We start from the raw sequence: 27,899 nt of genomic DNA, 5'->3' as shown, positions 1-27,899 counted from the left end.
TTTTGAAGGAGAGTTGTCAAATCTGGAACCTATTTGGCATAACCATATAACTTCTTCTCATAGCAATGTGAGTCATCATGATTGTGCTTATTACAATAAGCAAACTTTGGTCTATCTATCTTTGATTTATTTCTCTTAGGAGGAGGTGGGCCTAATGAGATGTGAGGGCTAGAAACAATTCAAGACTCTATAGGATGTGACTTATGTTTCTTCTCCTTAGTACCAGAAGATGTTTAAGATACCAATGCATAAGTCAATGATCTTATGAGAGAATCCAACTAAGAGAGCTTAGCTTGCTCTTGAGTCAAACGATCACAAAAAAATGTCATGTCCCCTCTTAAAAAGAATCCTATAATTAGATAAAATATAAATTCATATATTATTATATATTGGTCACAAAAGAAATATATAGATAAATGCTTGTGATTTATTTAGTCATATTATTCATAATAATATAACTTATAACTATATAATAATTATATTTAATTATTTATATTATTCATAATAATATAAATTATTGTTCATAATAATATTAATATTAATATTAATTAATTAATACATATACATATTTAGGTCTTGAACTAATATCATTTATTTCTCCTTTATAATTATATATCAAATGCTTCATAAAGTATATCAATACTTCACAATTTCCTTTTGTAATAAATTGAATAGAATCTACACACAACCCGTCATAATACGTAACAGCAGATGCAACACTTCACTCGCACCCCTCCAAGACGAGTCAGCGCGTATTTAAAGAGTAAGGACAGGGTCAAAAAGAGGCAAGGGATACACATTCATAAAATTGCATCAAAGGAAGTCTGAACATTCCATCAAATCCATCAATCATTGAATCATATTGGACATGGGACGAAGGGCAAAGGAGCGCATATCAAATATTCTGATTTACAGTAAAAGCATGGAGCATACTTGTCGAGGACAAAGGACATATAGCAGAGTTTCATATTAGTGGGAGTGGGGTGGAATATTCCATTCATAGTAAAGGCATCAACAGGCGTGTATTTCCCCACGCACACCCATTAAGGTGATAAAAGTAGCGACATCAGAGGATCACCAAATGAACATATCAATTTGGTGGTCAACACATTGAACAGAGCCAGCATTAAGGGTATAGGACAGTAGACACATACACATCTCAACATTTTTAAAAGGAAGTGTGGAACAAGGACAGTCAGCGCCGGTCTAGCCACGTAGGGTAGTACGGGGGCACAGAACAATGTTAGTCCCAATAATTACGTGAGGCTCGATCACACATTAAGATTCACATTTACACGCAATACAATAATCAAACTCATTATTATTGTTATTGTTTCAATTTAGTCGATAGAGGAGGAATACTAAAGTTTGACTTGACTATTAATTTGAGAAGAATATTAAGGAGAGCTTCAAATTATAATTTACCTCGCATACAAATTATCATATATATATATATATATATATATATATACATATATATATATATATATACATATATATATATATATGTATATATATATACATATATATATATATATACATATATATATATATATATATACATATATATATATACATATATATATATATATATATATATATATACATATATATATATATATATATATAATTTAAAAGATTGAGACTTCATTAGAGATAATTACAAAGTCCATATAATTCCAAATATAAAATAAATATTTGAAGTCTTTAAACTGGAACCAAGAGCAACTTGAGGTATAGCTAAAAAGGTTCATTACAATTGGTATCAGAGCCTGATCCTGCCATCCTAAAAGTTAGTAAATGAAAAAAGGAGCAAAAATGAGCAAACAATTATCTAATGAAATTAGGAATGTTATGGAATAGACAAACCAAACTCTAGCAGAGCAGATAGAGAAATCAAACCAAGCACTCCTTCAAGTGTTGCAAAACATAGGAAATTCCATAAACAATCTAAGAAACCATAATGCTAATGGAAGAGATGTAAGTTCAAACCACTCAAAAAATAATGGAGCTTTATCATCTCGAGTGCCCAAACCCCCTTTCTTACCTTGGGAGGACCCCTCGATGGAAGGAGAGGGACAAACAACCAATAATGCTATTGAGAATGCAAGAGCCTATGCCAGCTTTGAACCAAAAATTAGAGAGCTAGTAACATTTAGAGAATTCTGTGAAGCCAATAGGCAAGAAACTCCTAGGAGAGGAAGAAGACCACAAAATTGAGATCTTAAAAGCAAAGTAAATAAAGTAACACTTCCAAATTTTGATGGATCGAAAAAGACCACTACACATGCTTGGCTACAAAAATTGAACACTTATCTTACCCTTAGCCCGACAATAGAAGAGGACACACTTCAATTTGTGATCCTTCACTTAGAAGGCACAACACATGATTGGTGGCATCATGGCCTTGTTACTCAAGGACACCAAAATATTACTTCTTATGAAGAATTCTCTCAAAAACTCATTAAAAGGTTTGATAGAAAGCACCCTCAAGAAGACTTTAGAAAGTTGACTCAAATCAAGCAACAAGGATCAGTCGAAGGTTATATAGCCGAATTCCAAAAATTCTCAGTTAGAGTTACAGGAGTAGATAATGACAGACTCACTTACTTGTTTGTGGAAGGATTGAAAGATTCACTAAGAGGGTTGGTCGGTGCTCTTAAACCAACATACCTTGACGATGCCATTGAAACAGCTTTGAGATTAGAAATTTCATCATCAAGTTGTAGACCTTCAAGCAACCATAGCAAACCATTCCATGATACGAGTGAAAAGCACAAGCAAGAACTCCCACAAAGAAAATGTTTTCACTGTGGTGAGGACTTTGAAAAGGGTCACCTATGCCAAGATGAGAAAGCTCAAAAACAACGAGAAGACTTGAGAAGGAAGAAATTATGCTTCAAATGCAAGGAATCATGTGAACCAGGACTTAAATGCGGGAAGAAAAACCAAGTTCATAGAATAAAGGAAATACTCAACCCATAATTAGAAGGAACAACACCGAAGAAGATGAGATATGATCAAGGGAACATCAATAACATTCAGTCAATGAACAAAGAGGGAAGTCAATGGAGCTTCGAGGAAGTTCAACCATAGTTAAAAAATATGAAATTGTAAGTTTTCTTAGTTAATGTAATCATAAAGGTGTAAAATTGATTATTTCAAAAATGATTTAGGGATTTCAAGCAGCTTTTCTATGGAGTCTACAATCAAGGAAGGTCTATAAGATGCCTTATTGTAGTACTAGTTAAGGGAAAGACTATATAGAAACCCTACTGTATATAACTTTCCTATGGAGTCTGCAATTAAGGGAGCTCTGTTAAGACACCTTATTGTAGTACTAGTTAAAGGAAAGGCCATATTCAACTTTCCTATGGAGTCTACAATTAAGGGAGGTCTGTTAAGACACCTTATTGTAGTGCTAGTTAAGGGAAAGGCCATATTCAACTTTCCTATGGAGTCTACAATTAAGGGAGGTCTGTTAAGACACCTTATTGTAGTGCTAGTTAAGGGAAAGGCCATATTCAACTTTCCTATGGAGTCTACAATTAAGGGAGGTCTGTTAAGACACCTTATTGTAGTACTAGTTAAGGGAAAGACTATAAGGGCATCTATCCTTCCTATTGAGTCTACAATCGGGAAAGAGCTGCTATGATACCCTATTGCAGTACTAGTCAAGGGGAAGATAGTAAGGGAACCCTACCACTTTCCTATGGAGTCTGCAATCAGGGGAGAACACCCTATTGTAGTACTAGTTAAGGGGAAGATAGTAAGGGCACCCTACCAACTTTCCTATGGAGTTTGCAATCAAGGGAGAGCAGTTAGGACACCCTATTGTAGTGCTAGTTAAGGGAAAGATAGTAATGGCTTCTTTTCACAAGAACCTTTCTAGCCAAACAAGCAATCCACTAAGTAGATCACCTCGTGTGGATGCCTAACACCTACCACTAGGGCCAAGGGGGCCAAAGTCTGCTCTTGGGCTTAGTATGGAATTGGCTTGGATTAACTTATTATTATTTGAATTTCTTTGAAGTGTATATATATATATATATATATGCACATACTAATGCTTATTTTGTGATTGCAAGGTATAGTCATTGTGTATTGTTAATTTTAGGATCTAATCAAGGTTATGTATGATGTGTCTACGTCGTGTGTACTTTGTGTCTTCATGCATCAATGTGTATGCCTCGTGTTTTCTTCGTGTCTTCATCTGTCTGCATCGTGTCTGCTACATGTTTTCATTTACTAAAGATGTATGTTTTATAGAAATCTCCTACGCCTTTGGTATGAAAATATGTTTCTTATCTATGGAAGAACTTATATATGAATGATATTGCTTGAGGAAAATAATCTTGAGAAGGGGAGACTGTCATGTCCCCTCTTAAAAAGAATCCTATAATTAGATAAAATATAAATTCATATATTATTATCTATTGGGCACAAAAGAAATATATAGATAAATGCTTATGATTTATTTAATCATATTATTCATAATAATATAATTTATAACTATCCATAATAATTCTATTTAATTATTTATATTATTCATAATAATATAAATTTTAATAATATAAATATTAATATTAATTAAGTAATACATATACATATTTAGGTCTTGAACTAATATCATTTACTTCTCCTTTATAATTATATATCAAATACTTCATAAAGTATATCAATACTTTTCAATATAACTTTATAAATTGTATTTACTACTTATTAAAATACTCTCTTGTATCTATATCAATACTTCACAATTTCCTTTTGTAATAAATTGAATAGAATCTACACACAACCTGTCATAATACGTAACAACAGATGCAACACTTCACTCGCACCCCTCCAAGATGGGTCAGTACGTATTTAAAGAGTAAGAATAGGGTTGAAAAGAGGCAAGGGATACATATTCATAAAACTGCATCAAAGGAAGTCTAAACATTCCATCAAATCCATCAATCACCGAATCATATTGGACATGGGATGAAGGGCGAAGGAGTGCATATCAAATATTCTGATTTGTAGTAAAAGCATGGAGCATACTTGCCGAGGACGAAGGACATATAGTAAAGTTTCATATTAGTGGGAGTGGGGTGGAATATCCCATTCATAGTAAAGGCATCAACAGGCACGTATTTCCCCATGCACACCCATTAAGGTGATAAAAGCAGCAACATCGGAGGATCAATCATACATTGAGATTCACATTTACATGCAATACAATAATCAAACTCATTATTATTGTTATTGTTTCAATTTAATCGATAGAGGAGGAATACTAAAGTTTGACTTGACTATTAATTTGAGAAGAATATTAAGGAGAGCTTCAAATTATAATTTACCGCACATACAAATTATCAAATATATATATATATATATAATGTAAAAGATTGGGATTTCATTAGAGATAATTACAAAGTCCATATAATTCCAAATATAAAATAAATATTTGAAGTCTTTAAACTGGAACCGAGAGCAACTTGAGGTATAGCTAAAAAGGTTCATTACAAAAAACTTCAAAGGATGGCATGGTAAATCTAGTACACAAAGCATCCATGATGGAATGGAAGGTAGAAGCAAAAATTTGAAAGTTGCCACAAAACTTAGTGTTGGTGTAAATAAGTATTCACTATTTACACTTTACTTAAATTTACTTAGGTTAATGCATTATTTTAATATTTATTAGTTAGTCACCTAGGAGTATGTGTACTCTTGTGAGTTGTCATGTTGACAACACAAGAGTTACCACTCTAATTATGCACATGGTGTCTACAACATAGGAGTTAGCATCTAATTTAAGCACATGGTGTCTACATCGTCACCACGTGAGATACACCTTGTCATACTTATCCTCTCATTGATGCATGTACATTCATGCACAATAGAGGACGTGTGCTTAGTTGTCATGCTTATCTCCTAGTTCCTTCTAGACACATTCTAGATGCATCTTAGAGGCCTTTATATACAGGCGCTCCTAGTGTGTATTGTACAAAGAGAGCATTCTCATTATTATACTAATCATACTTTGGTCCATTTTGTGCTTGTGTTTGAGCCTCTTGATCTTGGGTGAATATTTTCCTAAGGAAAATTCTTACATGGTATTAGAGCTGAGGGAGATTCTCGTCACATAGGCATTGGAGACCTTGTTGCTTCATCTCTTGAAGGGACCCGATTCAAATTTGAAGCATCCAAAGACATTAAGAGTGTCTAGAGCTGAAGCAGACCTCACCATTGTGTCTAGAGTGACAATTCGGTAAAAATTGACTATAAATTTGCTTATTTTGGGCCATAGTCGATTTTAAGACAAAAAAAATTTGCAAACCAAAACTCGAAGGCTCAATTTGTAAGTTTAGTAATTATTTTTCAAATCTATAATTTTATCTCTCTGCATTTTTTAGAGTATTTTTTCAAAAAAATTAGGCCAGTTTGGCTTGCGGAGAATTTTTTTTTGTAGGAATAGGGCAATCAAACCTCGGCCCCCACAGAGTAAAATCTAGCGGATCCTCTCAGTTGGCGGCAAGCCCTATCCACTAACAGGCTTTGTTTGCTTTACTCTTTGCGACATTTGTTTTTAAAAACATGCGGAGTCCACCCCACAACCTATGTGGGACTAAACCTTTTTAATCGCCAAACATTTTCACTCCTTCGCTAAAACTTGCTTCACGACACCTGCACAAACTTAGCCTCCATGTGACTAAACTTACTAGCCAATATCGTCCTTTCAAAAAACCAGCACCACATAAAATTATTCCCAGTGACAATAGATTTGAAATATTTTCTACCGATCATCTCTTTGTGAACTCTGACAATTTAATCTCCAATAGCAAATTTTTTGGCCTCCACAATGTGTCCTGTGAAATGTGTGACACACGACCAAGTTTGCTTCACTGACAACAAACTCCAACCCATGCCTTGATTCCTAGCGATGATAGTAAAAGTGGCCATGCGACACACAATGATTCCTCCATACGTTCATCAAATAGGATGTCAACAAAACATGTCAGTGCTCCAGTTAGCGTCCATACACAGCGCTACACCTAATTTTTTGTACGATCCATACATTTGTATAGCACATGCAGGAAGCTGTATAGTGTTGATGTCAGTGTGACATCATCCAAGGGTGGAGTTTTTACTGACATCAGCATTTTCATGAGCCTAAATTTGACGGTCGTCTAATCATCATTCCCAAGCAATTTTGAACTATTGCACGGTCGTTTAACCTTCAAATTTAACACAATGTTTTCCTCTCCAAACCCTTCTTTAGATTTAGTTTTGATTTGACAGTCTGACTTTGAGAGGCCATAACTTAGACATCCGAACTCCAAATCAAATGTGATATTTTTTGATTTTGGGTAGAATTTCCTAAAATTTTCAGTGGTATAGTTCATTTCTAGTTTTGTCAAAAATAGTATTTTTTGGTGACTATACATGTCCAATCCTGCATTTTGCAACTTCAAATGCTCCGTACGAGCCTGTCTAGACTCAAAATCAAGTTCTATTTTTTTTTTTAAGTGCAATTTTTTTGTCTACTTTTCAGATCTGCAATCCGATTGTAGGCTTGTGTGGACAAAAATACTACTTTTAGAAATAGGTCATATTTTGCATTGTATTGCTTCACAATTGTTGTATTTTTGAGCTACATTGTAAAGTTCCAGAGTTGTACTCTCAAAAGAGGTTGTAAAAAACAAAATTAGAAGCCCACTTTGTCCATTTTGACAAGTGACCTATTGTAAATGCACTACCTATAAAGTGCCAAAATCATTCATTTTGGGGGGTGGGGGGGTGTATTGCGTTTTGTGTCTCCTTGATATTGTGCTCTTACATTATGGGTTCTTTTTCAAAGTTAACTCCACATAATTATGCTACTTGGAAAGAAAACATAAAGGAAACATTGGTAGAAAAAGGTTTACTACATTATGTAACTGGTGCAGCCAAGAAACCTACTGCTGATGTTGATGAAGTTCGAAAAGAAGAATGGGAATCTAAACAAGAGATGGCCCTAGGAACCTTGTTGAAAAATATCTCTGATCCCATCAAATATCACATTAGGAAGCTTACCAATCCAATAGAGGTCTGGGCTAAACTTGAAGCATTGTATGGGACAATAGAAGAAGACATGGCCTACACCATTGAGGACAAACGTCTAAAGTTGGATCCTAGGAATTTCAACACCATCAAAGATTATCTTACCTAGGTAGACATGTATAGGGCACAACTTAGGGATTGTGGTGAACCCATCAAGGATGGAAAGATGATCAAACATATAATGACTCATCTTCCACCTGAATATGCTCCTTTTGTTTTCAGTTATAATACTCACAAATTAACCATGGATAGTGCCTTCACAAAGCCTTCATTCAAGAAATTTTTAGAAATGTTGGTCTTAGAACATGACAATTTAGTGAGTATGGGAATTCTCCAATCCTCCAAGACCAAAGCCTTGGTAGCAAATGAAGGAAATTCAATTGGTAAAAACTCCAACAAGAAGTAGAAGCAGTGGAAGGCTAAGCCACAAGATGACACACAACAATCCTACTCAAAACAACAATCTTCCTCACATCAATCTTCTTCCGCTCAACAATCTTCTTCACAACAAGGTAAATCTTCTTCCAAAAATAACCAAAAGGGGAACAATTCCAACAAAAAGGAGAAGAAAATTTGTTCCTATTGTAAGAAGAATGGACATGATGAACATGAGTGCAAGGATAAGCAGATTGATGAATTGGTCAACCTAATGAGGAAACACAAAATTGATGTACCAAATGCCTATAAGGATAAGGGATCTTCAATGATTTCAAATGGTAAGGGACAAGATTTGGTAGCAAGTACAAACAATGCTGAGGAATGGGTTCTTGATTCAGGAGCAACACATCATATGGGTGCTTCAAGGGAGTAGTTTTCCTCTTTTAAAAAATCAAATGTGCCTTACATCTATGTGGGCAATGATACTCAAGTGGAAGTTGAAGGGAAAGGGAATGTTGAGTTGGAAAATGGCATCTTCAAGGATGTTCTTCATGTTCCTAACCTTAAAACCAACCTTCTCTCCATCTACCAGATAACTCATTATGGATGTGGCAACAAAGTGGAGTTCCTTCCAGATAGAGTTGTGGTGAAAACTCTCAAAGATGATTCTATGGTGGCAATTGGAAGGGCTAATAATGAGACAAGACTTTATTCTTTCTCACATTTTGTGCCTAAGTCCACTTCCCTTGCCTTGTTGACTCATTCAAATACACAAAGTAAACTATGGCATAAGAGATTTGGACATCTCAATTATCGCTACCTTCAACAACTCAACAACAAGGATATAGTCATTGGTCTACCTCAAGTCAAGTATTTAGAGGGTGTATGTCTAGGTTGTGAAGCAAGCAAGCATCCTGAAGAGAAAATATGACAAGGGGAAGTCTCGGAAGGCTATTGTTGTTCTTGAATTGGTTCATAGTGATGTAGTTGGCCCATTTCCAGTACCATCTTTTGGTAAGGCTCGTTATGTTCTCACCTTTATTGATGACTTTTCACAGTACACTTGGCTCTTTTTTCTTGCTCATAAGAGTGAAGTATTTGATAAGTTTATCACCTTCAAAGCTCAAGTTGAGAAAAGATTAGGGAAAGGCATCAAGATTCTATGAACAGATAATGGCAGGGAATATGTCAACTCCAAGCTTAAAGACTTTTGCACTCATGAGAGTATTGATCTTCAACATTCAGTTACATATACGCCATAGTAGAATGGTGTCACTGAAAGGAAGAATAAAACCCTTAAGGAGATGACCACTTATATGCTTCAACATAAGTCTCTAGATCAAGTGTTTTAGGTAGAAGCCATGTGTTGTGCCAATTACATCCAAAACAGAAGTCCTCATAAGGCCTTAGATGGAATTACACCTTTTGAGGTGTGGTGTGGCAGAAAACCAAGCGTAAAGCACTTCAAAGTTTTTGGTTGTCCAACATGGGCAAGGATACCTCCACAAAATTGAAAGGCATTAGAACATTAAAGCAAACCGTGTATATTTGTTGGATATCCTAACCATCTTAAGGCATACAAACTCATGGATCCAAAGACTCATGAAATCTTTTACGAGAGGAGTGTTCACTTTGAAGAAACTTGTCCAAGTTTGGCTTCTTCAACTCCTTCCTCCTCCTTTGTGGACAATGATCATAGTGACTCAGAAGATGAGATTCCTTCAACTTTGACTCATAGGACACCACCTTTGCAAGGTCCACAAATAGTTGAAGACATTCCTTCTTTTTCCACTAAACCTCGTTGGGCACAACAAACCCTTGATTCAATAGGTTCATTGGTGGAAAATCCTTTAGACACTCGGAGGACTAGGTCATACCACCAATCATTTCCACATGCTTATATTTCCATTGGTTCAGATCCACAGTCATTTAAGGAAGCATCTAGGATTCTAGAATGGAACAAGGCTATGGAGGAAGAATATAACTCTTTGATGAAAAAAAATACTTGGGACTTAATTCCCCTTCCTAAGGGAAGAAAGCTGGTTCGGTGTAAGTGGATCTATCTGTTAGTCTTAGAATGGTATTGACAATTGAGTTTCAACACACTTAAGCTATTTTCTAAGTTCATGCCAACCTAGAAATATATGTTGAGTATGATATATGTACAAGTGTTGAGCTTGCAATAGGTGTCGAATCAAAAAGTTAGTAAGTGTCGAGTCATTCAGGTGCCGAGAAAACAGACAGTGTCGAGAAAGTGTATGTGTCAAGTAAACTATAGGTGTCAAGCAAGACAAAATTACAATTAGTGTTGAGTATCAGTAAACAACAAGTGTCGAGTGACATAGTATTGACATATGAGTTTGTGCCTTTACAAACTCAGTTGTAAATCATGTTGCATGATAGCTAATAGATAGATCTCGAGGCTTAGAGATAAGATCGAATCTATTAGATTTCCTATGTAATTTGCATGCAACCAATCAAATAATTTGAATGCTAAGGAGGTAAAAAGGATGAATCTCAACTATAGATTCATACCTAAATAATTTGAATGCTAAGGAGGTAAAAAGGATGAATCTCAGCTGTAGATTCATACCTAACCCTTGTAATCACCTAAAAATGGTCATCTAGACTATTAGCCCCCTTTTCAACATTTTGGCTAAATTAATTTAATCATTTACCTAGACCAAATTGCTAATAATCAATTTATTTGATTATAACCTATAGTTTGACTATGCTATCCTAAGTTCATTATTTGATTAAAAGAACATGTCCCCTTTTAATTAAATAAAAGACCCCATTCTTCTAACCCACTTAAAGTGCACACATAAAGTCCTTTTTCTATTTTGCAATTAAAAGAAAAGGCTTTGTGACTTTTGTCTTATATGACAAGTCAACTTATATTCTATTGGTTGACTTGTGTGTGCACATGGATCACTCCTCTTTTCAAATTCCACCGTTGATCATCCACCATCTTCATCTTGATCTCTACCGTCCATACATCTTTAAAAGGGAGAGAGCTTTCCCCCTCAATCCAATCCATCTTTTGAATATTGTCATGCTGCAGGTTTTCTAACAAGTTTCTTTGGAGCTTTGTGGAGAACTTCTCATTTCTTGTCTCATTCTCTCATTCCATCATATTAGTCTTAAGATCATATTGCATGTTAGTGTAGTTTTTTTCTTTGCAAATAATTAGATCACATAGCTTAATAGTTGGATTTGTAACACTCTCATCTCATTTTAGTATAGCTTGCATTGTGCATCTCATCCTAATATAGTTTTATTTTTGCATTGCATGATCCAAGAGTTCTTTGACACTAGCACTCTTGTTCTTGTCTAAAGAATCTCCCATTTTGTGGTTTACTAGCAAGGGCTGCGTTTCTAAAGACCATGCTTATCATCAATCTAATGACCATGCTACTTTTGATTGTATAGAGCTGAAACATAAAATCCAAGATCTCATTGATGATGAGATTGTTGATCTTGGAACCTCTAGTGACTCATGTGGTGAAGATACTTCTCTTGAGCAAGATTACATTAATGAGCCTATGTCTAGTAGCAGCTCTATTACATCTTCCACTTCTTCCAACACTCGTGCATCTCCCAACACTTCAAATCCTTCCAACATGCCTCCATCAAATAAAGAATCTAATGCTTTCCACATTGACTATGTGTATCCTCAAGGGCTATCTCTAAAAGAAACTCAAGCTAACCTTCACTTGGCTGCAAACCTTTTCCATGCTACTAATCCTAAACATCCTCAACCTTCATGCACTACTATGCCTAATCCAAACACTACTCCATTCACTCTTTATTCTCCCTTGTCCTTGGAAGTGGCTCCATGTCAAGAGGACTCTCAAAAAGAAAAAGCTATAAATTTCAAGAAAGATCAAGATCAAGCACCCTTTCATCTCTTTCAATATTTCCCCCCTCCATATCCTATATCTTGTCCACCTCCTAAGTATGATGAAGATAGCACTTCCATTATCTCCCTTGAGCTTACTGAAAATTATGAGAAAAGTTCTCTTCATATGCTATCCAAAGCTACTTGTCAAGATCAAAGCATCCCCTCATGTTCTACTTCTCCACATCCACTTCAAAATTGTGCTCAAGCTTCAAGTGCTTCTATTAAAAATGTTGTTCCTATCAAAGGTACTTATGATTCTATTGATGGCTTTGACTATGTTGCTCAATCTAAAGATGTCGATATCCCTTTTCACTATCCATTTGCATCTCCTAAATCTATCCTTGGTCCTTATCCATCTAAGCTAAAGCATTCAAACCTTCCATCCATATTGGGGCCTTATGTTCCTCCATCTCCTACATTCACTCCTAGCTCATTCCCTAGCTCTCCTGTAATACCTCAAGATCAACAAAGACACTCATCCTTGATGACTTTTCACACATATATACATCTAAACCAGTCATATCATCCTTATTCATCCACAAATCCCAAGTCCTTTGGAAGTGAGAATAAACATAAGAATCCATTGAAAAATGAAGATCACTATGTCCCATCTAATCGACATGTGAATGCTAAGAAGGAAAATGCACAAAAGAGACTACAAAGGTCCACTATTAAGAGAGCTAAATCAAATCAAATGTGGGTTCCTAAATCCATCATTGAAGAAATGCACTCTCAAGCACCCAAAGAACAAGGAAAATCTAAAGCTATGTGGATTCCCAAGTCTCTTTTAAAAGACTTGAATATTGAAAATACTTCAAAGTTGACATTCAAGCTTCCAAAGGCTTCCATTCCATCTTCTTCCAAAAATCTTCCTAAAATTATTCCAAAGCCTTCCACTTCACTTTTTTCCAAATCTCTTCTACCATGTCATAGATCTAAACCTCAAGCTATTTCATCCATGATTCCTCCATTGTTCCAATACCCTTCAAGGTGTGTGTCAATGTTGATCTTGTCCAATATTTCAACTACCCTCATGAAATCCTCTAAAGCTTACACTTACTTTCTATACATGAACTCTTATCCTCAATATATTCTTCCTACTACCATTTCTCTTTCATCACCCTATCAACATCTTTGAGCATACCTTTCTATGGTCTTGGCTTCTCATGACTTATCTTTCCTATAGGAGCACTATCTACATTCAAAAATCTTGAGCTCTTTCTAAAAATTCAAAAAAGAAGAAAAAAAGAAAAAGAAAAAAGAAAAAGAAAAATTAAAAATTAAAAAAAATAAAAATGTGCCTTGGTGAAAACCGCTTCTTGTGGCACCTTGGTAGCAAAAGTAAAGAGAAATAAATCCATCCTATGGTGAAAACTACTTCTTGTGGCACCTTAGATAAGTACCATGATGAAAACTTGGCAAACAGGCATCATGCGTAATTCTTCCACCATCCATCTATCCCCTCTTCTCTCTTTGATCTTGACAATGTTGCGCTATCTTTTCATATTGGCTATCTTATCCATGAGATTTTCTATTGTGCTCTCTCATTCACTCATAGCCTCTATCTTGAGCTTTATTCTTATTGCTCTATCCCATTGATATACTATCTAGTTGACCCCTTGGTCTTGATCATAATAAATGCAACATGGTTTTCATAGGCCTCTTGACATGTCTACTCTCTTGGATTGCACACTTCATGCTATCTCACTTGTTGGCTTCATTGCTTATCCTACATGTGATCTTTCTCATTACTTCCATTGCTTATCCAAAATATGCTTCAAATGACTATTTCACTTCTTTCCCTAGCTTGGGTACTCTTAAGGAGTCAATTCTTGAGGATCACTTTCACTTGCTTCACATTCCTTTCTTATACATCTTTTCTTATCCATCGGCTTGTTTCTCCATCATGTCCTATACCTTGCTAGACATTGGGAGAAAATGATGTGATCTTGCTTGAGAACTAGTGATCTCTAAATTATTCTAAAAAATCCAAAAAATCATATATGATGCTGAAAAAATCCTAAAAATTAGAAAATGTCCTGAAAAAAAGATCTTCTTAGTGAAAACCTAGCAATAGGCACTTTGATGTATCACCAAAAAAATCAAAAATACAAAAATACAAAAAAATGAAAAAAGTCTTGAAAAAATCTATCAAGTGGTGAAAACCTGGAAACAGGTGCTACTTGAAACCCTCGCACCTATGTCTATCAGTCTCAATCATTCACTTCGCTACACACTTCTTGGCTTGGAATTGTTTCTTGTCCTCGTCTTGGGGGCATAGCTACTTAGCCTATTGAGGTATTCTTGTGCATTAGGGTTCCTTTGACAACTCACAAAATAGTGTTTCTCAACACTACCCCCACCCACTTTGACATCAAGTGTTTTTCAACACTTTACAGATAGTTTACCTATGGTCTCCGATGTCGCGATATTTCTCACTATTAGAATCAAGTCTGGAAGAAATGGCCAAGTGACTTACACACACGCACTTTAACACTTAAATGAATGAGCTATGCTGATATTTATCTACTTTGTGTGCTGTCTATGATGATTTCTTTCCATGTGTTTCTTCCCTAATAGTCTTTCGAGGATGTCATTGACTAGAAGACTAGGGGCATGGGGCATGTCTTCTTGATTTCTGCCTGTGGGTATACTTTGTTTGTCTATAGTGTTGTAAGCATTCGTGCTTGTCTTATTCAACACTTTGACTTATAAATGTATCATCCTTGACTGTTTTGCAAGACCACACTCGAGGGTTATCCTAGCGCTTATGCCTTGATACAGGTGTAATCTTGCTAAATTAAACTTAGGGAATCTAATCGAGTAGTTATCTTGACTTACATGTCTCTAATGCTTAGATTGGATTTCCACATACCTATCTGATATCGATCATATTCATATCCTCATAGTTATACTAGTGATGGTTGTATGATCTCATGATGTCCCTAATAAATGCTCAATGATGAAATTAAGAGTCTAAATGTTATGCACTTCTTGCTGGTAAACCACTTTGCATATTAGCTTGCATTTTAGTTTCATTTTCTAGATTAGTTTTGCATTCTTGCATATGGGGAGAGCTCTCTCTTCATCTTTTTTGTGGACATATCAGCTAACTCCTTTTATATATTTCTTTACTTTCTTCTTGTTCATGTATTTTCACCTTCTTAATCTTTCACTTCATCTCTTTTCTATCTTATCATCACATTATATAAAGTTTTGACCTCTTAAATAATTTCAACGTCCTGGATTCATTTTCGAGATCGAAATCCAAATTCGAGTTCAACTTGATGGTCAAAATTGTCTTTTAAAATTTTACTTTCTTCTAAGCAGTTAGCTGACCTTTTGAGGTCTAATCTTCGAATCGTCACTGAGGAATCTTCATTTCTTCATGTCTTGATCATTTCCATACTTCATATCTACTTCAATTCAATGTTTCATGTCTAAAATCACCTTTCTACTCATTTTGACCTAATTTTTATGCTATATCCTTCAAGGTCAACTCTAGTCAAACTGGGGCATTTTATCAGTTTCTTATAGTCATTCTTGGGTTCTAATCATCTATCTTTCATCTTGGACATTGCTCTATTCTAATTTTCTCATGTCTAGCTCATTTTTGCATCCCCTTACCTCATTTCAATTTTGATCCCGAGGGGGCAGAAATACTCTATTGCTGATTGCTACAACTATCTATTTCTTAGGAGCATTTGTTTGATCTTCTCACTTGTTCTCGATCTATCTACTTTGCTAAGTGTTAGCATTCTTCTTGAATTCTGACATCATCTTTTCCTAGTGTTCAGTACTACCACTATCAGGCTGTACATTTAGGACTTGCTATTTTTTTCTGCATTTCATTCTTTGGAATCAGATATCTATATCTACCACTACCTACTTGGCTTCGATTTTCTTTGACATAATGTGTTCCGAGATCGATCACGCATTAGTCAAAGAGGGGCAAATGTAATCACCTAAAAATGGTCATCTAGACTATTAGCCCCCTTTTCAACATTTTGGCTAAATTAATTTAATCATTTACCTAGACCAAATTGCTAATAATCAATTTATTTGATTATAACCTATAGTTTGACTATGCTATCCTAAGTTCATTATTTGATTAAAAAAACATGTCCCCTTTTAATTAAATAAAAGACCCCATTCTTCTAACCCACTTAAAGTGCACACATAAAGTCCTTTTTCTATTTTGCAATTAAAAGAAAAGGCTTTGTGACTTTTGTCTTATATGACAAGTCAACTTATATTCTATTGGTTGACTTGTGTGTGCACATGGATCACTCCTCTTTTCAAATTCCACCGTTGATCATCCACCATCTTCATCTTGATCTCTACCGTCCATACATCTTTAAAAGGGAGAGAGCTTTCCCCCTCAATCCAATCCATCTTTTGAATATTGTCATGCTGCAGGTTTTCTAATAGGTTTCTTTGGAGCTTTGTGGAGAACTTCTCATTTCTTGTCTCATTCTCTCATTCCATCATATTAGTCTTAAGATCATATTGCATGTTAGTGTAGTTTTTTTCTTTGCAAATAATTAGATCACATAGCTTAATAGTTGGATTTTTAACACTCTCATCTCATTTTAGTATAGCTTGCATTGTGCATCTCATCCTAATATAGTTTCATTTTTGCATTGCATGATCCAAGAGTTCTTTGACACTAGCACTCTTGTTCTTGTCTAAAGAATCTCCCATTTTGTGGTTTACTAGCAAGGGCTGCGTTTCTAAAGCTCACCTGAGAGCTCTTATGTGTTCATTTGTATGCCCCTTGCACTCCATGACTAGGGAGCTCTAAGTCGGCATTCGAGCTTTCCAATCTATGGAGAACCTCGGATAGAATGATTTAGAGAAGTGCACCTTTTCGAGTGTACAACCCTAAGTCACGAAAACTTATTAAGGAGGATGAAGCTCAATAATTCAAAAGTTGAATAGAGAGGTGATAGAGTGAAAAGAGAATGAAGAACAGAAGGGTGTAGAGGAAATTCAAGGTGACTTAGCAGAACAGAGGAATTGCAAGATCAGTTAAGCAGAACAGAGTATCAGTGCTACATGCAACTTCACATCAGATCTGGGAGGATCATATTACTATGGATTGAATAAGTGATCTGAAATCAACAATTAAAGATTTTAAGTGATTAGGTCAACACATTCTACTATACTTTCTAACAATTGTATTAGGAGAATGGAAATCCTATGAAGATAGGTTGGTTTAACAACCATTTTGTAAATCCTTTAACAGGGTGACATTCCAAGTGAATGTTTTGTAAATCCTTTAGAAAGGTACACCTTTAACAGTGTGTTGGAGCCTTTAATAGGGCAGGCCTCTCACAGGGCAAACCATTACTGATGGTCAAACTTTGTAACCTTGACAAGTTACATATTGCTATAGTGATAAGTTGTGGGTGTCATCCCCACCTCAGTTTTACCTTCTCATGTTGGATGGTTTCTGGGTGATCAAATACTGTGTCATCTATTTACATGCATCCCTTTACTTTCATGTTAATTATATATGTTACATGCATGTATTGATTTCAGTTAAAAGTTTTATAGCTTAAAGTTTGGTACTTCTAATTCACCCCCCTCTTAGAAGTATATTTCCCACTTGTAAATTCCAACAATTGGTATCAGAGCATTGGTTCTCACAAGGAGAAGCTTTACAACTTGGAGAAAAGATCTAGAGATGGAGGTCTACAAGCTTGGGAAGATTATAGAGAACCAGGAGATTGAAATACATCTCATTCTACATTCTCTGGAAGAAGCTAGGGAGGAATTGAGGAAATCTCTAAAGAGAAGAAAAGACATTGCCTTCGCTGACAATGATACACATTACAAGGAGATTGGCACCACAAAAGTGTTTTCTAATGGAGACTCAAAGGAGTTTGATGTAGCAATTACAGACCTAATGGAGAAGAGCAAAGCTCAAGAAGAAGAGATCAGAACTCTCAAGATTGAGCAAGAATCACAAGCCATGATGCTATGTGAAGTGATTGAATAGAAGAAAAGAGTCATTGAAGATAAGGCTACAATGGAAGATGACAAGAGAAACCTAGCTAATAGACTAGAGGAGAAGTCAATTGAGCTTGCAAGAGTTTCCAACATACAACTAGACACCCTAAGCCAAGTGATGAATGCTCATCATGAGTTGAGTGTCAAAGACATTGAGATTACCACACTAAGGTTGCAGAAAGAACAACTACAAAAATGATCTACGGAGAGAAAAAGAAATTGCAGAAAGCTTCAACAAGCCCAATGAAGCCATCAAGTATTTTGAGAAACTATTGAAATCTCCAAGATCCAGCAATGACACATCATGACTAGGCTATACCAACACTGAAGAAGGAGAATCATCCAAGACTGCTGAAGAAAGAAGTGACAAAGGTAAGAACACAAAACCTACTTGTCATTTTTGTGGTAAGAAGGGACATACTACTAATGTGTGTAGGAGAAAGAATGCCAACCAGCATGAAAAACCTAAGGACATGGGTCACTATCATAAGTGCAATAAGCAAGGACATCAGGCACATGAATGCAGGACTAAAACCATCAGGACACCAAGATTTGAAGGTCATTGGTACAACTATCAAAACTATGGACATAGAGCATTTGAATGCATATCCAAGCCTATGTGGTCACCAAACCAACTAGCAAAGAGAAAAAACCATGGACATCACTATAATTTGGACTACAACACTAGGCAGAGTTGTCACTACTATCAAGAATATGGACACATTCCTGAGAACTGCATAAGAACACACTTTAGTGGCAACTACAATAGATGGTTAAGTCAAACCACTTGTTTCAATTGCCTAAAGACAGGACATATCAGTAAATATTGCCCAATAAGGTCAAAGGTACCCAACTCTAAGTTCAATAAAGGAAAAGGAAAATTCAATGTTGAACACATCAATGGAGAGATGAATAAGACATGGAAGAAAAGAGATGGAAGCAACACATCCAATGGAGGGATCACTTCACCTAAAAGGTCAAGCGGTCACACTTCATCCAACTAAGCAAAAGAAGGTATGAGGAATTGATATACAATGCTTTATCATCCATCAGTTCCAAAACAAATTAGCACTAAAAAGGATAAACTAGCATGATCAAAGATGCAAGATTAAAATTTCAAGTTTTTACTCTACTGCCAAGTGTGACAAGATACCTTCAGTTGCCGAGTGAAATCATAGTATGTGCTGAGTTGATGGACAAAACTAGTGGAAGTTGAGTGATTAGTTGTTGCCGAGTAAAACTATGCTAGTTGAAATCCTTCAGCTACTGAGTGAAGTGAAAAACATGTTGATGCGAGTAATGCAGGAAAGTGCATATGAGCTGAGTATCCAACTGTATGAGCACTAAGCATTTAATGCTAGGTATTAAAGGGTATATGTTTGATTTTTTGATCATTTTTGTCATTCAAATGTAGAACAAAGAGCAAGCAGAGCGAAGAAGTGATTTTCAAAGCAAAGGCAAAGAATTCAAACAAATTTGAGCAGAGTTTCTAAATAATTTCATCGATTCAAAGGTATTTATTCAAGTGTCAAGCTACACAGTGTTTGAATTTGTTAAACCCTAGTTTGTGAAAATGGCATCTAGCTCTAGAAACCCCAAGGATAAGGAGCCTTTCGAGGTTCAACTAGTTAGTAGAGAGATTAAACAGCCAGAATTCAAACCAATCCCTGAGGTAGCCTACAAGAATGACCCAGCCAGTGCCCTATCCATCATTCCCCCTGAAGTAGTCATGGTTCAAGATGTTTGCAAATGCTATAATTGCAAAGTAGGAGGGATAGGAAACATGGAGATTATGGAAGCATACAATAAAATATGTGACAACAAAGTGTTGAAGGAAGAATACAAGTAGTTGAGAAAAAGGGACTTGCTTGTGCCCTAGACTTCACTATAGTCTTTAAAATGGAATGGATCAGACTTGTTCTAAGTAGAATTCATGATGACTACTTATGGTTAGAAGGAGGACTAGTAAAGATAACCAAGAGAATCATTCACTGAGTCACAAGGTATCTAACCCTTCATCGACCTAAGACCTTAAGAAGTGATTGAAAGGAAGTCATATAAAAGAACACTGGTGCTCAATGGAATAAGTGGGGTATGAAAATTGAAACAATTAAGGACCCTCTCATAGAATTTGTTGTCAGAGTTATCTCTCACAAATTCTATCAATCAAGAAGATTGAACAATGTGTCTTGCATTGTAGTTGATGTAGGATATAAGATTGTCAAGAAGGATCATACTTATGACCTAGCTGAGCTGCAATTGCAACAAATCATGGAAAACTTGGGTGCCATAAGGTCTAAGGGTGCCCAATGCAAGTTTCGATCAATTCTGATATGCATATTCTTTTATGTTCAGAATAAATTTCCATCCTTTGGCAAGATAGGTTGGAAAATGAATAGATTAACTGCTGTACAAATTAATGAATACATAGAGTAGATGGGGGAAAATTTTGCAAAAATTTTGACAAGTTATTTTGAAGACTTTAATAAGTCTATGAAATAGAGGCTTAGGATACCTATTTCCCTAGTTGATCAACATATCAATTATATTTGCTTTTTAGTTGATATAGATTATACATATATTTAAGCAGTTGTACCAAGAGTTAGATGGATTAGGCCACTTGGTTATGAGATCAATATTGATGAGGTATCTATAGCAATAACATCTCTACTTGTAGAAGAAATTGAAAAAAGTGTTAAAGCATTTGACACTTATGATGTTGTCAGATCCAAGGTGGAGATGGAACTAAAAACAACATCAGTTTTGAAAAAGAAAGATAGATTAGTGAAGAAGCTGAAAGCCAGATTTGGTGAAGGCATAGTAGAGGGTGAGGAGGAGGATGAAGAAGAAGATAAGGAAGAAGGAGAGCAGGATCAAGGGCCACTTGCCTTGAGACAAGGCATGGGAGAAGACATAGAGGAAGAAGGTGTCGAGGAAAAGGAAGTCGAGGAAGCACCTACTAAACCATAGCCAAAGAAGAGGAATGCAAGCACAAAGCTAGCTGCAAAACCTAAGAAAGTTGCCAAGCCAAGACCTGCCAAGCCCACAACAAGAGCAAGCACTAGGGCAACCACTCAACAAGTCAAAGAATAGGCAAAGGAGAAGAAGAAGGAAATAGAGCAACAAGGGCCAGCAAAGAAAAAGTTGAGAAGAAAATATGTTGCTCAACCTGACTCTGATGAAGAGAAGATCGAGTCAGAGGACATAAGCCAATTCAGAGTGGTAAGTCATGCATTTAAATTTGATTTTGAAAATATTTGTGACAATATTAAGGATAATGCTAACTTGAGTGGCTTAAAAAGTATTGAATTTAATAAGCTCAATAGAGATGAGAAAAACATGGTGGAAGAATCTGTCTACACCATGATGGCCAAGTTCAAGACAACTCCACTTGAACTTGACAATTCAATACCAAAAGATTTGTATTCAATTATTGAAAATAAATGGCATTACTGCCTAGATATGAAGAAGGAAATAAGAGAATCTACCTTAGCTAGGGTAATGCCTGAGCTAACGAAAGGTCAGATCACAAAGGCAAGAAAAAAGCATGGGGGAAAATTCCCTCCCAAATATAGAACCTTCAACTTTCTTCAAAATAACATTGAAGATGTTGTAAATAAATCAATAAAAATATGTAAGTTGATATATGGATTAACAACAGTGAAACTAGGAGAAGAGGATCCCCTTGAAGATAAAGACAATGAAGAAGAAGAAGAGAATGACAAGGAGGACGAAGCAGAGAAAGAAACAAGGGAAAGCACAGTGGAGGAGATACAACAAAGGACAGATAAAGTGGCAATTGCTGAGGAGCAGCAACAATAATAGAGTGTGCAAGACACACAACTGCCACCCTTGAGCCCTCCACATGATACAACCACACCTACAGATACCATAACCGTGCAAGATGTTCCTGACAGCTCTAGTCAGAACATCAATACACTAACTATAGAGGATCTCAAAAATATTCTTGACCAAACTACAGTACAAGCACAATTGTGTACAAATCCAGTTTTGGTCAGTGTGGAAGAATTACAAAAGGCTATAGTAGATATAACAAGAGATAAGGTGAATCCACAAGAACCACCTTCTCACATCCCTACAGCTACAAGAGGACAACCAACAATGCAAATTATAGTAGTAGACACATCTACAAAGGTTGACTCCACAGTTCAAGTCTTGATGATTGAATAAAAGACATAGAGTACAGAGAAGAAAGAGCCTACAAGGGTGCAAATAGGAGAGATAGATACATCTGTCTCTACAACATAGGTACAAGGTGTACCCCCACAGATCACAGTAATTGATAAGGAAAGATCTGAAGAGGACAAGGAAAGTCCTAAGGAGAAGGAGCAAGAGGCAATACAAACATTGGTAAATTTTCCTACAACAGGGACTCTTACAATGCTTTAGAAGCCGAGCATTGATGCCATGCCACTGCAAATATATGCACCAGGCTTGAGTTCAACAAGAGTAGCTATGGTACTTCACTATGGAGACCCTGCATTAGATGAGTTCATAGTCATCCCTAAGTATGACTATGATAATATTACTCTTGAGTAGATCAATCTAATGCAAGATGCATTAGAGAGGAAAAAGAAGTAGGAAATACTCAGAAATGAGTACAAGCAAAGGCAAGCTTTACATGAAATCAAGGACATCTTTCTAGATGCTTTTAGCTTGCAAACACCTGATGAAGCAAGGCCAATAATGGAACAACTTTCAAACATAGTGGACTAGGTGCAAAATGAAGACCTTGATACAAATGCCAAACTACGAGAATGGTCAGAAAGGAAATTTTAGGTGAAGGTAAATGAGAAAATCTCTATTGAATTGCACTTTCATAAGTTGAACTGGCTAAGAAAATTGAAAAAGTGAAGAAAGTACTTGAGAACATTTTCTCATTGTACACAACGTTGTGTGATCCTTTCATCTTCACATAGGAAACTAGCCAAAGGATTATGAGCTTGGAAAGAGACTTGAAATTATCTGCTATGCAACTACCAAGAGATCCAGCTCAAAGTGAGAAGCATTTTAACACTACGCTTCATACTCATAAGGAATTAGGTATATTAACAACAGATGAGGCAAACATCAAGGCCAAGTTAGTCCAGATACAATCTGCCATAACCCCACACATGGAAATTTTGCAAAAGGAACTAGCCTATGCAGAAAACATGTTAAAAAAAGATCCCAATCTTTCCACATGAGATGGCTTAGTTCACCTTGCAACAAAGTCAACCATCTAGATTAAATCACTGGAAGTTGCACTATAGAACTGGGATGTTGCTCTAAGGATAGTAATGGAGGTAAACAGATCCTTTTTGGCTAAATACTTAGTTAGAGTATAGACCCTTTGACATAAGTGTCAAAAAGGGGGAGATACACTTTAAGGGATAGAGCAAACAAAGGGGAGACAATGCAAATGGAAATGAATTGGGAGAAACTAAAGGGCCAGAAGGAATCTACAAATGCAAGGGAAAATATGTGAAAGGGGGAGTTAGAATATAACAGATAAAGAGTATCAAAATCAGCATGAGACAAATCCATCATGAGAAGTTTTGGATATAGCAAAGGCACATCAACTCAGGGGGAGTTACAAATTTTGAGGTATATAGCTCTTTTCAAAATTTTGAACAATTTTTTGAAGTTTTGTATATATGTCGAACAATAGTAGTATTATACTTGAGGGAGTTAGATACATTGTATATAGTTAAGTGTTTTTGACACTCATGTCAAAGGGGGAGATTGTTGGTCTTAGAATGGTTTTGACAATTGATTGTCAACACACTTAAGCTATTTGCTAAGTTCATGCCAAGCTAGCAATATATGCCGAGTATAATATATGTACAAGTGTCGAGCTTGCAATAGGTGCCGAGTCAGAAAGTCAGTAAGTTCTGAGTTATTCAGGTGCTGAGTAAGTGTATGTGCCAAGTAAACTATAGGTGCTAAGCATCTCTTTTTTCTTTTGGGAGGGATGTTTTCCTCATTTGAGGTCTTCTTCTCTCTCATCTTCTTTATTGTACATATATCTCTTTTTGGAGGAGGGTTTTTCCCATGAGGTTTTCCCTCCTTTTCTAATTTATGAGAGATTGCATTACATCACATTGTATGTAGAGCATTGCTTTTGTACATGGGTACCTAACATGGCCTTGTAGTTGGGACCCATCATGCATTTGTGAGCTTAAGTGCATTCTCCCAAGTTGCACTAAGGGGGGGTGTTGGTGTAAATAAGTATTCGCAATTTACACTTTACTTAAGTTTACTTAGGTTAATGCATTATTTTAATATTTATTAGTTAGTAAACTAGGAGTATGCATACTCTTGTGAGTTGTCATGTTAAGAACACATGAGTTACCACTCTAATTATGCACATGGTGTCTACAACATAGGAGTTAGCATCTAATTTAAGCACATGGTGTCTACACCATCTCTAAGTGAGATACACCTTATCATACTTATCCTCTCATTGATGCACATACATTCATGCACAATGGAGGATGTGTGCTTAGTTGACATGCTTATCTCCTAGTTCCTTCTAGACACATTCTAGATGCATCTTAGAGGCCTTTATATACAGGCACTCCTAGTGTGTATTGTACAAAGAGAGCATTCTCATTATTATACTGATCATACTTTGGTCCATTTTGTGCTTGTGTTTGAGCCTCTTGATCTTGGGTGAATATTTCCCTAAGGAAAATTCTTACGCTTAGAAAGAATTAGGTTTTTGTACTCAATGTCAGTCTTGGTTTTCTCACAACCGTGCAATAAAGATCTATGTTGTTTGAGCTTCATAAAAAAGTATTCAATGGAAGGAAAATAATTGGATACAAGAGAGGTAAGCTCTACCTCAATCTAAAGTGCTCTAAACTCATTCACTATACCAAACAAGTCGTCAAGTTTGGTCCACATAGCTAGAGGGGTATTGCACACATCAAGATGAAACTATAGACTATTAGATACCTATAAAGAAATCAACCCCATCACCTCATCCATCTTGTTCTTGTGTTGCATGACCTCAAAAGGCCTCTATAAAACTGGTTGCAATTCGTCTAAACAAGACCACAACCCTTTTGACTAGAGAAGTTGTGTCATCAAGGACTTCCATATATGATAGTTATGAGGGGTCAAAACTTCTAGACAAGAAGAGGTCTTGACTATTCACTTTTTAATTTTTATGGTTTACTAATGTAAATGATAAAAATAATAATATAAAACACCCCCATAAGCAAAGAGCAAAAAAAAGATTCATTTTGAGAATCACATGTACCTTTGAAAAATACTGATGAAATAATATAGAATCTTGATAGTGCTTGAGAAAAGCTTTTAGGCATTTCTTTTGGATTGGAAAATGGAGCTAAAACGAGCAAATTATGCCCTTAGAATGCTAAAAGCATCATCTGACTTGAAAAACATGTACGAAAAAGGAAAAATATCGAAAAAATATCATCATAAATGTGTTTTTCTTAGAATTAACTTTTCAATGATAATTTTTTTTCCAAAAAATGATACAGTATGGTCAAGTTAGAGCTAAAAAACTTCTAGGTGCCCTATAAGAGGGACAAAATTGCAAAGAAGGCTTGTAGCCCTTAGATCCTAGCCCCATGGCCACCCATGTGACTGTAGGTGGGCGGAGCATAGGCCTGGTGTCCCATGAGTGGGGTTGGGGTGGTGGCATTGGCAGAGGAGGTAGACACCGGTGGAGGAGGTCGACGGTGTGCCTATAACACAGGGGCTACATGGTGGAGTGTGAGAGGCATTCTTGGTGGCTGCTCTGCTATGACAGTGGTGGAAAGGTTGCGCCTTTTTTACAAATGGCAGTGTTTTTCCCAATTAAAAAAAAATTGTGTTTTTTACTTTTTGTTTAAAAAAATTGCATCTGAATACATACCAAGGGTCGTACGACCCTAGTAGGCAAAAGAAATTGTGCCTCAAAATGCAAAGATGGCCAAAGAAAATGCATTTTAAACAAAAATAGGAGTTTTGACGTCCTATGAATCCAACTATGAGGTCTATTTGGCCTCAAAATGCTCTGAAATTTAGAGACCCTCCTATTTTCACAAAAACAAATTCCTGAAAATAGCTAGATTTGATCCAACAAACCCTTGCTCCCACATTCTTCAAAAAATTAAACAAGCTACAACAAATCTAACAGATCCAACTGATACCATAAAGGATTTGAGTAGTACAAATCCACAAAACTCGAAGAACAACTACATCTAAGAACTTGTCACAAAGAAGCAAAGACAAAAAGAAGGCAAGGGTTTGGCTCTAAAAATATGGAAGAATATATTATCAGACTGCATGAATGAATTGAAATTTACAATTGACCAATCCTTATAAAAGGATATCATAAAACCTAAAAGCGAAACCTTAAGAGGTAAATGTCATTTAATAATTAATTATTAAATGGGAATGCTTGTGCATAAAGAGAAATCTTAAGAAGGGAGTAAGAAAGGAGTAAAGGTAATTTAATAAAATGAAATGAAATTAATCCTTTACTCTAACATCATATTTTTCGATAGTAACTCTTCCTTTTAGCAATTTCTATTTTCTACTCCTATGAACAATCACTTTTATTTCTAATTTAATCTTTAATTTAAGTTTTATATTCTACTCTTCATTTAATAGATCTGTTTATAAAAAAAAACTTTTCAATCAAAGTGGAACAGTGAAATTTGGTGTATGAAAGGATTGACTAATATATTTTCTATGCTTTGAGGAGGGTTTCATAATCTTCACTGTGTACTATGTCCATTTTTCTTGCATATTTTCGAACACTGGATTTATAGGTGCAATAATGTTCACAAATCTTCATAGCCCCATTTATCAGTTTAATTGTGCATTTTTTTCTTAATTTGTAAATTATAGATTTTTGAGTTTTTTTACTGTGAGAAGTTTTGTAGATCAGTTAATCATTTTGTTTACATTTTCCAAAAATATATAGGACAAACAAATTAGTGAATAATCAATGCTATAAAGAAGGTAAACGGAAATCTCAAGGTTCTATATTGTTCTAGTGATAGATTATTCATTTTGAATCATACAAGAAAAGTTTTGTTTTTATTGTTTAAATTAAGATAGCTACATTTCCAAATTCTATCCTATTTGGATACCATCATTTGATTCAATTGTGTTGAGAATATACTTTTATTGATTATTTTTGATTACATATATAATAATAACTAAAATTGAAGTGTATTTCTTATATACACAATCAATAAGATTTAACAATAAGAACTATAATGAAATTTTTTAATTAGAATTGACAAGAAGACCTTGAATAGGAAAAAAGGTTTATGCATCTTAAAGAGAGAATTTTAATTGAAATAATAATAACTAAAATTAGCTATGCATCTTAAGAAGAGAGAAAAGTTGAAAAATAAGATGATTAATAAAGATAAGGAGAAATACAAAATTAATATAGAATGATTTGGATCAAAATGCAAAGAATATAGAAAATATTTGTGCATCTAGATTTTGCTTTAATATTTTTTAATTAAAATTTAATTTGATTTGC

This window comes from Cupressus sempervirens, chromosome 8, assembly GCF_028749045.1.
Source record: "Cupressus sempervirens isolate cs-2001-9-10 chromosome 8, ASM2874904v1, whole genome shotgun sequence".
Taxonomy (NCBI): domain Eukaryota; kingdom Viridiplantae; phylum Streptophyta; class Pinopsida; order Cupressales; family Cupressaceae; genus Cupressus; species Cupressus sempervirens.
Note: the sequence above shows the minus strand (reverse complement) of the source record.